Below are 15,290 nucleotides of genomic sequence, written 5' to 3' on the forward strand. Positions count from 1 at the left end.
CCAAACTGGCCAGTTGTGGCCTTGGCTCCACCACGATCTGCTGGCTGGGAAATTGGCTTTGTGGTCGGACCCAGAGGGTTGTGATTGATGGCAGTCACTCATCATGGTGCCCTGTGACCAGTGGGGTCCCTCAAGGCTCTGTCCTTGGACCCATACTGTTCAACATCTTCATTAACGTGTGGACATTGGAGTCAGGAGTGGACTGGCCAAGTTTGCCGATGACACCAAACTTTGGGACAAAGCATCCACGCCAGAAGATAGGCGGGTGATCCAGGCTGACCTGGACAAGCTCAGCAAATGGGCAGATGAGAACCTCATGGTGTTTAACACCGATAAATGCAAGGTTCTCCACCTTGGGAGGAAAAACCTGCAGCATCCTTATAGGCTCGGCAGTGCTACGCTGGATAGCACTACAGAAGAAAGACACTTGGGGGTCATCATTGACCACAAGATGAACATGAACCTGCAATGCGATGCTGTGGCTAGTAAAGCGACCAAAACGCTGGCGTGCATCCATAGATGCTTCTCGAGCAAATCCCGGGACGTCATTCTCCCCTTGTACTCGGCCTTGGTGAGGCCGCAGCTGGAGTACTGCGTCCAGTTTTGGGCTCCACAATTCAAAAAGGATGTGGAGAAGCTTGAGAGAGTCCAGAGGAGAGCCATGTGCATGATCAGAGGTCAGAAAAACAGATCTTACGATGATAGGCTGAGAGCCATGGGACTCTTTAGCCTGGAAAAACGCAGGCTCAGGGGTGATCTGATGGCCACCTATAAGTTTATCAGGGGTGACCACCAGGATCTGGGGGAACGTTTGTTCACCAGAGCGCCCCAAGGGATGACGAGGTCGAATGGTCACAGACTCCTGCAAGACCATTTCAGGCTGGACATAAGGAAGAATTTCTTTACTGTCCAAGCCCCCAAGGTCTGGAACAGCCTGCCAGCAGAGGTGGTTCAAGCACCTACATTGAACACCTTCAAGAGTAAATTGGATGCTTATCTTGCTGGGATCCTATGACCCCAGCTAACTTCCTGCCCTTTGGGCAGGGGGCTGGACTCGATGATCTCTCGGGGTCCCTTCCAGCCCTGATGTCTATGAAATCTATGAAATTATGCCACCAATCGAAGACATCATAGAAGCACCCCCACTCAAAACACTGGTATTTGATTGATGATTCACAGAAGTGTAGGGCTGAAAGGGACCTCGTGAGATCATCGGGTCCAGCCCCCCTACTTTGGTGTCTGGCATCAGCCCCCCTGATGTAATAGTGTATGCCTGGGAATGAAGCAATGTCTACATCAGCTGTCACCAGCACAGATAACTGCTGAACAGATTATCATATAATATATTCCATCATGCCCAAAACAAAGTAAACAAAAGAAGCAATCAAGGAAGAGGTTCCATACTCAGTGCTTGAAAGACCCTGCTAAAAGCATTCATCTTCAGCAGTGCCTCAGTAAGAAAATCTCCAACCTCCCTAATGATCTAGACACCACTAATTATTGGAAAAAGTCAAGAAAGGTATCCCTGAGGTATGAGAAGATGCCCTAGGTTTCTCCACAAAGAAACATCAGGACTGGTTCCAAAATGATAGGGAAATACAAGCTCTCAGTGACAAAAAAAGGAGAACCTTCGAAGTTTGGCAGAACAATATCAGTTCCAAAGAAAAGCAAAGCACTTATCACCACATCAAAGCCAAGACGCGGAGGAAATTCAAGAGCAAAAGCGTAAGTGGTGGGAGGACAAAGCAAAAGAAACTAAAAAGTTTGCTGACAGCTATGACATGCATAGTTTATTCAGCACAACTAAAGTTAATCTATGGACCAAGCTCACAAGGACCCATCCCTCCCAGGTTCAAGAATGGAAAAATACTCATGAAAAGACAGCTCCACCATGCATAGTAACACCTCTTCTTCTCTGCAAAAAGAAGCTGCTTAATTCCCTAGTCCGGATAGCTGAGGGGCAGCTGATGTTGTGCTTTTTGCTCTGATTAACCTGTTAGTGGCTAGGTGTATCTGCAATAATTTTTTAACCTTTCACGGGGTACGTAGTCTAAGGCAGTGATTATTAGCAAAGCATAGACTTCACTGTACAGATATACAACAAGACATTGTCCTTATTCTAAAATCTTGCCAGAGGTTTTGGTTCATTTCAAAATTTTGACTCTCACTATCTATAAATAAATTATTACACAACTTCAAAAGGAATTCACTTGCTTGGATAGCTTGGGTTAGAGGAGATGGTAGAACTAGTATACCTGCTCTGACAAAATCAGCTTCTTGATTTGTGGTTTTTAATAAATTGTCTGTTGGTATGCAAGCTCAAGAACAGATTATTCAGCCACCAGATATAAGTATATTGTTGCCCAGCAACAGGATTCAAGCAGAGGTCAAAATCTTGAGTGAATTTGGTTTCCCCTGAGTTAGGCTATATTTTAATAATACACATTTGAACATAAGCCAAGTAACAGTTATTAGCATGGAACACCTCACCTTCTATTTCTTAATTATATTTTCTGCATACAGCCATGCTGTTTAAGAGGAATTTTGTCTGATAGTATATTGGGTTTCCCTTAGTCACTGCAATATGGGTAATTGCTATGTAATTACACTGTCATAAGTATAATGTAACTGCACTATTGTGGTACAGTGATTTATAGAATAAAAATGTATTTGAAGAGTATTATAAATGTTCTGCATGGCAGCAATACCAAATCCTTTAATGCCAGTAGCCTTTCTGGGCAGCTTTCCAGCATCTTCATTTTCACACATTTAAAGTCCCTTGTAATATTAGCTCATCATCTAGTCAATACTCTTGAGAGCACAGTAGCGTGTTCTGATAACGTTTCTAATAGGCATGCATGAAATACATGAAACTTTTTGTGCACAAATAAATCAATTAAGCTGACAAATAGCTTTAAGTTTTCATAGCATGGATATCAGTAAACCGGTTATGGGTCTCAGGATGGGAATGCTTAGCTATGCAAAATGCATGTTTGGCCTGGGTGCCTTCTAAAGCCTGAAGGATATAAATTGGTAGCTGTGGCAGTTCCTTGAAATGAGGATGACAGTCTGCCGGTAAATAGGGGAGTCATCGCTAAGTCCACAGATAACGAAGGAGGCCAATCTGAGATGTGGATGTTTAACCGAAAATGCGGCAAATAGTTCTGGGAGGAAGGAGTAGATCCTGGCAATGTCAGGTCATAGTCCCCCCACTTTGTCTCTCTCATTGATCTGCCTCTATAGTGAGTAGAGCTTGCTTGAAATGATCAATGCCTTGCCATATATCACAGTACTACTGGAGACTATTCAATGCTTGAGTCTCCCAGGAATTGATGTTCATATCACATTTCTTCAGACTGGCTTTCAAGGTGTCCTTGACTCTCTTATTTTGCCCACCTCTAGAGCCGTGACCATCAGTGAGCTAGAAGTATAGGACCTGTTTTGGGATCCAGTTTTCAAGCATTCCTATGACATGTCCTGTCTAATGGAGCTGGTGCTGTATAAACGTGGCTTCAATGGTGGTAATGTTTGCTTGAGTAAGAACAGTGGCTTTCATTCTTCTGTCCTTCCAGAATGGTTACCTCTGAGTACAATGACATGTTGTTAATTCACACCCTAGCTTACTTTACCAGCTGCTGTTTTTATACATTTATTCATACCACTTCAAAAGTGCATTTTCTTTCAACAGATTAGACTAGGAATAGCATTACTTGTTCATTCATTTCTCTCCTAAGGAAATCATATTCTCTTGGATCCTTACTAAGTCCCCAAAAATCAGGGCGATGTTTTGAATTTTAATGGTGCAACTCTAAATTATTTGCAGGATACCCTAATCCTAAGTAAGCACTTGAGACAAAAAGGACTCTACATGAAAGTAAAAGACCAGATCTACTCTCCCAAATCAAGCTGTCCTCTTACTTTATACCTAGTTCAAAATGTAAAGAGTTTTTGTAAAGGCCAACATTTTTACGTCAGGAGTTCGCATTTCCTCTTCCCACTATAATGTGTAAAGGGCCTTTGAATTTTCAGGGCATGACATACTGCTGCTATTTGATTAAACTGTTCAAGCCATGAGCTGCTCAAATGCTGATTGTGCTAATCATCGTGTTCTTTTATCCACTATAGTCCAGACTGAATGCCATTGTTTAAGATGAGATTCTACAGCCTGATTTCAAACTACTACTGATTTCAAAGGTTGAAAATAGCTGCACATATTAACAACCAACATCTGGTAAGAAGCCTATTCATGCTATCTTTACGCTACCAGGACTGTAGGGAGCTTATAGCTCAGGCCAATCAAGACCCACATGTAGTAAGCCATGCTAAAGGTTAATTTATAGTTGCTCCAGGACCAGAAGCACTTTCATGTTATCCAAACTGTTAAGAGTCACCAAGTCAGACTAAATTCAGTGCTCCCTGCCCTGCATCAGCAATACTGCACTGTGGCCGAAATGTACTAGTAATGTTGGGATTGCAACCACACCCTCACCCCATGTACCAGCCAGTACAAGGAGGCCATGGCCAAACACAATCACAAGATAAATCTTCTCCTGAAGTGCAGCCATGTCCACCGAAGAAAGCCACCAGGGGTTTTGGGAAGAGAGTATTATGCTTGGTGCTTCTGTTACAATGGCTCCAGTCACCTCTGCTCACAAATGGCTATAACATTTCTGTCCCCTCCAAAAAACCCCAAATGTAGTGCTAGAAAAGGCCATTTAGTTAAAGATGTCTAGATCATCCCAAATATTTTATCTATCTTGCTTCTAAAGCCTATGTAGAAAGATTCCATATAGCCTGGTCAAGCATTTTATTACTTGAACACTTAAAAATGTATTCACAATATCCAACGAAAGTCTTTACTGCCTATCAAGTCTTTCTGTCCTTTCCCCAGAGAATATTGAGAACTGATCACCAACCCCTCTATACTGACTTTTTATGTTCTGAAGATATTTTCTGTGATAGTGAACCTGAAACATCTGAGGTCAGGTGACAAATCACAATTGAGATTTAGGTTAATTCTATTAGATAATTTAGACAAATCTCACAAGGTCTCAGAATTTCACATCAAGGGAGTCCCACAGAACCAGGGATTGTTTAAATTAGCGCTCAACTAGAGCTCTGTACGGAGAGACTTTAGAGATACTCCATTTGGAGGTACTGTTAAATTTGAGGAGCCTGCTGTAGGTGCCAGATGAAACTGGACACAGGGACTCTGCAGTGGATTCTTCAAAGCGATTCATTCACAAAGGAAGTAAAATTCAGGAAGGATGACTTATGGGACATGCAGAATGAGAAAGAGAGAATCTAGAGAACTTAAACAATTAACAAGCAAGCTCATTACATGCGTCTGAAGAAACATAAAAATTTGTTGTGAATGAGACTAAGGGCACAGACAGAAGTGACAATTTTTGCCCATCTGGCCACAGAAAGTGGTCTATAGCTGTATCCAAACACAAGTGCACAGCTTCAGAGTGCTTAAAAATGGTTGATCGGGTAAAAATCTGAACCTTCATTGTATGTGGGGTCAGATGAAGACGCTACAAAACAGAGCATCTTCTGTAACTTCTGTCTGCCAACCTATGGCTTTTTTCAGAACGGTAAGGGAGAAAGGGAGCAAAGGGAGTTCAGTATGGATTTTTTCAGCCCCTGCTGAAGGCTAGGGCAGATGTATTGGACCTCAAGGGGGGCTTCAAGTCACCCACCCCACTTTCTAGTGCTGGCTGGGGAAGCTGCAAAACAAATCTCCCCCTGCTCCCTTTCCCCCCTCCCATTTTGAAAACCAGGGGCATTTTTACACATGTAAGTGCCGTGGCACCAGGCACTTTGAAAAGCACCCGACACTGTGTCGCCTGCAGCTGTATATGCAGCAAAATGCACAGCAGCGTGCAGAAAACGGTGGTGGTGCACTTTTGAACTAAAACACATGGAAGGTGTTTTAGTTCAAAAGCACACTACTGCAATTTTTTCCACGCTGACACACATTTCACCACTTATACATCTACAACGAATGCAACGCTGTGTTCATCAGCTCACATGCGGAGCAGACTCTATTAATCTCCAGGTGCATCCAGGCACAAAAATGCATGCATAAAAATGCTCAGGGACAGGCTGGGAGGGAGGAGGGGCTGTTGCTAGGGGAAACCAATTGCAGGATCCCAGCAAGCCGCTACATTCCTCTCCCCACTGGAACCAACAGCGAGCTTCTGTTTGGTCCAAGAGATCATTGTAATTCAGAACGCTTCCTGCAAAGCGTTCTGTGTTGTAGCAGGGAGCTGCACTTCTGCCTGCACCCTAAGAGCAAATAAAGAAATCAAGTGTTGACAGCCCAGCTAAGGGTGGAGCATGTGCCCTATACAGGAGTGTTTGTGTAGAAACCCAAGGGGTTTGCCCCATCATTGTACTCTTTTCCAAGACCCTAAGGGAGACTTTCAGGGCCTGCATATGCAAGTCAAAGCCCAGTACTTTCACAAATCCCACAAGTACCAGCAGTAGAGGGGTTACACAGACACGCTCTGTCATTCTAAAAGCCATCAAAACCACAGCAGAAACCAATATGAGAACACGTGGCTTTCTGCCAGAAAGTAAATCAAGAGAAAATTATTCTGCTTTTAAGCTAGTCACAGTAAAAATAGGTTTCTAGGACTAAGACATTTAAACTATGATTTCAGCACACTAAAGACAGCTCTTAGAGTTTAGTTGCAATATATTTAGACAGTGGTGCAATATATTTATACTGTTCAGTGGTTCTAAGATGCAAAACCAGAGGAATAGATGTGTAGGCTCATTGAGTTTACCAGCTGCCCACACACAGCAGCCACGATACCAGTTACGTTTTTGCTAAAGATAAGAGTCAGTATTAAAATGGCAAAATGCAGTAAGCCACGAATGAATTGGGGAATTAATTTTTAAGTTTAAGAACATGAGATAAATCCTGCATTTTGCAACATTTCTGAGTAATACACTTGGTTACCACACATCAGGAGTGGAGCCTCTGAGATCCCAGTTAGATGGAGAAAGTACTCATAGCTCCTCATTAATATCCTTGAAATCATTTGGTTTTAAACATTTTAAGAAGCAGCACTCCCACCTCTGAAAGTAACCGGGGGGAAATGAAAACAATATTTTCAGTTCTTAACACCTAAGGTGATAAATGTTGACCTTACGGACAATGATTCAGTGAGCATTTGTTTTTTACAAACATTTGTGGGATACTTGAATAATGTTTTAGTGCAACATATTTTAAGCGTACAAAATCCTGAAGACCCTTCCAAAGACTATTTCCATCCAAGCCACTGCCTAACTATAAGTCGTAAGAGAAAGAAAAAGGTGACCACAGAATTCTGAGTACTATTAACTGCCTAAAACATTGGAAAGTTAGGACCTGTCATTCTCTTCCCTTGTCACTAGCCTCTGAGGATACATATAATAATGGTCTAAAAGCAAAGCATTAGACCTGTACTGAAATGTCAAGCTCAGTCAAAGCCTGGATGACCTTGAGGAAGTCTGGATTTATACGCTATGTTAATGAAGGGAAATGAACTGAAAGATTAAGTTTTGTATTTTGTCAAAGTTAAAAAGAACCATCATAATTTCAGTATGGTCTAATATTTCTTCTAATATTTGGAGTTTATTTGGATTAACCTGCTTCAGGAATATTGGGTATAGGTCTGCTTATTCTTTGTAAAAGCTGTGGGATACAGTTTAGATTTGCCCAACTGACATAGGAACAATTGCTTTCCTCATTTCTATCTAGTTGGAGAAATAGCATTATAGCAGCAGTAAGGCCAGCCCATTATCTCAATGTTTCTGCTACAATGACCCAAAGTGAAATCCGTTCAGAGAGCATAGAAGTTATTCTTTCATGTCATTTTCAGACATTGGATAACAGCAGTAACGTAGATGCAGTAAGGGTTATTTCTAGAGCACAAAGCTATAGCAACTGAACAGGTAACTGAGTGTCAGCCCTACACCATATCTGTATAATGTACATAAGGTGTTGTTCTTTGTTTCCTTCCTTTAACTTAGCAAACATTTTATGGTTTCTTCCCATATTTTTTAAGGCTTCAGTTGTAACTCTACATTATTGTTGAATTCACACTCTCCCATCTGTTTTTCTCTTGCCCATTTTTCCTTTTATTGTTGCACCAGGGAAGTACAGCTTTTGCTGCCTTTTCAGGGAGCCATTCAGTCTCTATACTTTTTGTCCTTCCCTCCACTCAGACCCTGGTCTGTGACACTAACCATCTCATCTACACAGATTCAAATATCAAGTCTCTTCTCTTCTACTCTCTCATCTTCCCACGCTACAAATTGCAGCTTCATTTAGGTAGCTCACTCCAACTCTTCTCTTCCGGTTCTCTTTCCTCTTTACACTCACTTCAAGGCCAAACTCCCTTCACTGCTGCCAGGCTGACGCAGCTGAAAGCGCAAAAAGGCAGGGGGAAAGCAGTGAGGCAAGGAGCTAATGTTCAGCAGGGCTTTCTTAATAATAGAACAGCTGCTTTGAAGCTTCAAGGTCCAATTTCTATAGTTGAAGTTGCTGGTAATAAAATAGCTACATTTCTCATAGCTTCTAAGTGTGCTCAGGCATATGAGTTTATTTTACCTTTATAGCTTTTGGTCAAAGGTGGTAGAATGCAAGCTATAAAAAAAAAAAGAAAGAGACATGATCAAGTTGTGAAGCAGTTACGATTGCTACATGCAACATACTTGACAAAAAACATAACTAAAGCAATGAAGAATCTGGCCACTGACCAAAACATGCCCTTTATTTCTTTACCACAGAGACATCATTTACCACTTCCTCAGTTACTGATACTGGAAAACATGTATTGCAAGTCTGTATTCCCACACACAGCTTTTCCAGCACACATTTCCACTATACACACCTTCTCCCAAAAATGGCTAGTAGTTGACTTACTGTGAGGGAATTTGGTAAAGGCTGGCTATAAAAGGCTGGAAAAAATAAAGCTGTGCCCTGAAACTGTCATTTGAATTGACTGTCACTGAGACCTGATCTCATTCTAGGTGTCCTAAACCCTTATAATGCCTTACTTCAACTTCTTGTGCTTAACTCTTTGCATGGGGAAAAACACTAACAAAATCAGTCCAGAGGCACAGCAAGATTTTTCAGTGCCTGGGGCAGTGATTGGGTGGGGAGGGAGGAATTACGGTAACACTGAAGAGCTGGGGAGTAGCAGGGCACGTGGGCTTAGGTTACTACAGCTAAGGGACAGGCTCGCTGCCCACTGGTGCAACAGCCCAGCAGCACACGTTCCCCAGGGGCCACTCCAGTGTCCCGTTTGTTCCCCTCCTTGCCAGAAACAATTCCAAGTGTACAGCTATACCGTCCATGGCAAAACCCCTGCAGGCAGTTGGGGAGGGGGGCAGAAAGCACCATGCCTCACTCACCTCCCCCCATCCCCACATATACAATGCAAGACATTGGGTTATGCCTACCCGGCTGGCCAATTTCACAGGCAAATCTCAGGGCCAGCTGCCATTTCCAATGGCTCATTATGGCCACTCCTCCCCCCCACAATGCTTCTGATTGGCCAAGATGTCCCTGGCCCTGCTCACTGATTGGTGGAGAGGGGTGGGGCCGCAGGAAAGACTCTTAGCCAAGAGGCGGGGTGCGGCAGTCATCTTACCTACTTGTAAGCAGCTTATCTCTACCTTTCCCTCAGAGAAGGCTGCACAGCTCCCCACATTTTATTTTTAGCAAGTTTTTTCCCCCCCCTCAATGGATTTCAGGGAGATAGCCTGATATCATGATTTCTGCAAAATCCATGCAATTGTGATTTGGGTAGGTCCCTACCTATTGCAGGGCTGCCCCTGACATGGTAAAGATTCCTGGGGGAAAGGGGCTGCACTGGCACTTTATCTAAGTCAGTTCCTGGGGCTGGTGCTCTGCTCACCTCCACACACCACCCAGTTACACTCCTTGTTCTGCCCCTTCTATTTATCTGGCACCATGCTCTAACTCATGACTTAAGATTCTTTCATAAATGTAAGACTGTATAGGTAGACACAAGCTTTTGCATCCAAGTGTTCAGTGTGTGAAATTTACTCTGCATAAAAGATGCCCCCTCAAGAGATAAACGTATATGACAAGCTTTTAGAATAGTTTTTACAGAAGCAGTGCACAAGCTCTTTGCACAGCAGTGAAGCTCAGCCTACAAGTCTCATTTTCCATTCACTAACAGCAAGAAATGTTAGTACTTACTTATACCATTGTCTAAAATTTATGCCCACACACCTTGTGAACCTGGGCAGAAAGTAAAGCATGGAACGTCAAGTGTAGGATAGGAAAGCAGTCATCAGTTAACCAAGAACCAGGATGCAGTTAACCAAATTGTTTCACCCAAACTCTATATCACATTTCCAAGTCCCAAGTTAACATGTTGTACTGTCGAGCCTAAGAGGCCTGTTATTGTGGCAATAAAAGCATTTTGGTTTCACTGGCTTCATATGGTCATTCAATTATGTTCTTTAAGCAAGTTATCAATCTATGCCAGTCAGTTCTTAGGAGGCAGCACGTAAGTAATGAAATCCATTCTGTCCCTTCTTATTACACGTGCAACTTGATCTGAAATCAATTTGACCAAGTATTCCATCATCATTTTCTTCAGTGTTCTCTAATGCCATTCCAGTAGCTAGCAAGTGGAAGCTAAGTAGCGGGGAAATCATAAATGCTCTAAAGCTTACTTGTGAATCTGACGGGAAACACTTTTTCTCTGAAATATTCAACTTGACGAGAAATCACATTACATACCTAGCAGATATCACATTATTCTTAGATCCAGGGAAACTAAATCAAAGACTACTTATCCAAACCCTCTTTTCCACACAAAGAACTCTTTAACATATCACTGCAACTTAAGGCTTAACTTCTATGAAATGTACTGTTGTAGTTACTTGAGTCTTGATTCAACTATTGAAGTCAATGAGTTTCAAAAAGATTCTAATACCCTTTGTCTGAGCAAGTCATCTAAAAATAAACCTAAGATTTTGGTTAAAAGCAATTACTTTGCATACAGAAGATCTCAAAACATTTGGTAGAAATCTGCAGTTCAGACACAATACTATTCCTGCCTCCTGCCTCCTTTCTACCTCATTTGTTTCCATACCAGACTCAAGACAGGAAGACTTCTTTCTCTACATGGTGCGAAGCATGTCTTGTAAGAAAAACTGCTTATGGTCCTGTTCCACTGTTTACTGTAGTGCTGTATAAATGTACACATTACACAGTTAGCTCAGTATCAATATCAAGGTATTCTGTATGGAGTTCAAAACCTACCTGAGAACCAGAGTAAATACTTGGGCAGTTAACCTGTGCTAAGTTCTGCACTACTGCGACTATTGCCAGTACCTGAATGAGCTAGATTCACGCTAGCTGCAGTAGACCAGTGCTAGTCACATCTGTGTAAATACTACCTTTTATTCGAGTTCTTTCTCCACAACTAGAATCACCCTGTAATTTATAAATGTAGAACTGAATCCTGCAATGTTAAGTATTTGGGTGGATCAATAAGGTTACTCAAAGCCCACGCAGAAGTCAGTTAGGTTGTCTATCAAGCCTGACATTACAAGATTTGAGTATGAATATCAAGTAGCATAACACAGGGTGGGTAAGTGGAGCATCTTTTAGAGGGGGCGCCAGAAAAGCAGCCTGTGCAGGAACTGCTGCCAGCATGCGGAAAGCCCATGCAGCAGTGGGGGCAATAGTAGCCCCCAGCATGAGAGGAGATTGTGACATGACCACTGCCGCTGGGGTCTTCCGAGTCTCTGGTAATGTTCTCCCCCATCCAGCATCCCTGCACTCAGCACAAACCACCCCACCGCAGGGCCCCAAAATTCCCAGTTATGCCTCTTTGAATATATTATATACTTAAAGATTATTGCTTCTTAATACTGGATGCAATGCTTCATATTGGCACTTAATGCTGCATAGCAACACCATGCAACAGTTCAAAACACAAAGGGAATCCATAGATTTCCATCAATACTGAAGATGGTGCACCTGGTTGATGGGGTGAGAAATGGGTTTTAACAACTTACTGGGTTTTACAGCTTATTTGTCAGGGAGGCAGCCTGACAAATTGCCAGGCTGTGATCAGTCAAGGGAAACTAATGAGCCTCCATTGCTTTGAAAGGTTCAGGTGCACTATGTTTTCAAATACAAACCCATCACATGAGCGTTTGAAGCATACTGATAAAAAAAAAAAGAAAGGTTGTTTGGTACATGTAGCAAGCAAAGCCAGTGCTAGGTCTATCCATTAGATCAGGGGTGTCAAAGCCATTTGGCCCTGTGGGCAGGATCCAAATCATGGGCCTTCTCAGGCAAGATGACCCATGGTAGGAGGCAGCTGCCACTACCACACATACTCTGCCCACCAAAGACTGTTTAGAAGATCCTGGTGTAGGTAGACATAGTACTGGCTTTGCTTGCTACATGCACCAAATAGCCTTTCTTTTTTTTATCAGTATCTTTCAGCTGCTCATGTGGTGGGTTTGTATTTGAAAGCATAATGCACCTGAATCTTTTAAAGCAATGGAGGCTCATTAGCTTCTCTTGACTGATCACAGCATGGAAATTTGTCAGGCTGCCTCCCTAAGCTGGATGAGCTGCCACCATCACACATACTCTGCCCACCCCAATTTTGTTGTTCTTAAAGCAGCAGCAACCAGGAACTCTTTTGGGGCCCTTGCATGGTAATGCTGCCAGGACACAACTTCTGCGGGGCCAGGGCAATTCTGGCACCCCTCCTAACTTGGCACTTAAGGAAGGTGCCCCTTTTTCTGACCGCCAGTTATACTACTGAGCACAGCTCCAGAAATGAGGAGGTTAACTTGGCCACCACCCAACCCCATTTTCTCCTGCCACTTATTTTAGTCAGCAACAGTAACTAAAACCCCCAAGCTGAGTGGAGGGTAAGGGGGAGAAGCGCAACAGAAGCATTAAATGCCAGGGTGAGATAGCCATGCTAATATAGCAGCTCTGGCAATTGCAGTGACAAGCCCTGTGGGTTGATTCTGGGTGACGGAGGTGAGCCATGCAATCCACAAAAGATCCTGCAGTCCAGATAACCCACTTCCATGCGCCTGATCAAGCCCATAGGCCAGGTTTGACACTCTTGCATTAGATGAACTTCAGTATTCTGCAATGCAAATTCCCCTACGATATCACAGCTGCAGAGTATGTTTTTTGCTTGCTTTCCTCCGAGTCTCCCAGAATGAGACAAGAAACAAGACAAAACTAAGTGAAACTACCCATCCATGAAATAGATTTGCAACATAGTTACTCCTGTATAACTGATTTGAGTAACCCCAAAGCAGGGTGCCCAAGGGAAGGAAAACTACTTGTCCCATAGTCATAGGATCTACAGGACACAAATCCATGGATGTAAGTATTAAGAGAAGTGGAAGTCTTCAACCCAGTTCCAGAAAAACTAGAGATAGAAAGGTAATACAGAAGCTTCATTATTTCCATTCAATGGAGCAGAACAAGGAGCTTATTGTTATTATTGGAACCAAAATTATTGATATTTCTCCTTTACCCTTCAGAAACATTGTCCATTATTTCTAACTCCTTTGTCACTTGGGAGAGACACAGAAATGTAGTACCAGATAGAAGAGCATATAAAACTTTGATTTTCTTCCTTTTGTAGTTAGAAGGATAGTGTGGATTAAAACAGTAAATGCCAGGCCTGCTAGGGTGAAGTTTAAGGTTTTTTAAACAGTTAATTAAGTTTATCTATAAGAAAAAGGGGTCATTTCCTTTGTGAACGTGCACCCTCACATTTAAAACAACACACATTTGTGTGTACATGGTAACTGCTTTGCCAGTCTAGAAAACTCAAAAATCATATTTCAATAAAAACATGCTATTGGCTCAAAACTGTTAAGTTTTTTTTAAAAAACTGGTGACTATTTTTGTCTTTAGAGGCTGGGTTTTCAGTGTTCTTTTTCCCAAGCTTTTCTATGCAGCTACATGCAACATACTGTTCGTGCAAAATGAGATGCAACTCCTCAAATCAAAACACATGGAGTGGGAGCTTGAAGAAAACCAATTACTGAAAATTCAACAATAAATAGCCAGATTTAACACCATGGTAGACTGACAAAAGGAAGACGCGTATAGGCAGGAGCAGAAAGATGCTGGTTTTAGCCCCATTTTAAAACCAGCTCTGTTCACTTGGAGTAGATTTATTTCAGCAAATGCCTGAAAAGGTAACTGCAATGAGTTCAGACAAAGTACAAGAAATCCCAAAGGGAGCAGTGTCAGCATCCAGAAGAGATCAGCCCTATTAGTGAAGCTGTGTCTGGAAGGGCTGATCACTCTGCTTTAGTCAAGTGATTTTGAATGCCAAACAGTCTCGTGCTGAGACATGAAATACAGAATAGTAAGCTATTTTAGAATTTTTTTCAAGAAAAAAACCCTGTTTAGAAAGCAATTAGAATAAGGATGAAGGATTCTGGGAACAACCTCAACTGAAGCAAAGGAACAAATTACACTTCTCTGAAAATCATCTTATGGTTGTTCATTCTTTCCTTAGGATTTATTATGCAATTTAGAAGTTGGTATGATCTAGTCCCACCCAATAATGGTTTAAATTGCTAGTACCCCATTTACTCAGATCACTGCTATTCTGATGCATTGCTGATACTTTTTCTGCTGATACAGTGTATCCCAACTTAGGTGACAAAATAGCGCCGAACACCTGACACACCCACAATCATATCCAAAGCATGCGTTATTTTCAGGGCCAACAGTGCACTTGCATAATCAGATACATTAGCGAAGACAAGTAATTAGATCTTACCTGTTGAATTGACATTAATTTGTTTTTTAGGGATGAAAAATCGCACATTTGATATAAGTAGACTTGCGTCACAGGCTGAAAATTCAAAAAGTTAGCTGACTTTACTATCAGGCTTGCAAACATGTTAATTCTGCCAGCTGGATTGTAAACATAGGCCCAAATCATGGTGTTTATAGCATTCATCAGATAGGAGCCCTCTTTCCTAAAAACTCAGGGGTTGCATGCCAACGTTCTGATCCAGCCACATCTCTAATCATACTGACAACATCTATCTGCCTTAAATATGACTATCTGAGAAATTATGCCAAAAAATATTAATAGTATTGAAATTATCTACCATCTACCAAGAAATCAAACAATAAATCTGAAAAGAGCATCCATTTCTATTTGCCATAAAACTATTTCATTGGAAAAAATTGCACTCATTTATTTAGCCCTGGCAAGAAACCAATTTACCTTCTCAAT

Source organism: Crocodylus siamensis, chromosome 4 (genome assembly GCF_052110815.1).
Source record: "Crocodylus siamensis isolate JL-2025a chromosome 4, ASM5211081v1, whole genome shotgun sequence".
Taxonomy (NCBI): domain Eukaryota; kingdom Metazoa; phylum Chordata; order Crocodylia; family Crocodylidae; genus Crocodylus; species Crocodylus siamensis.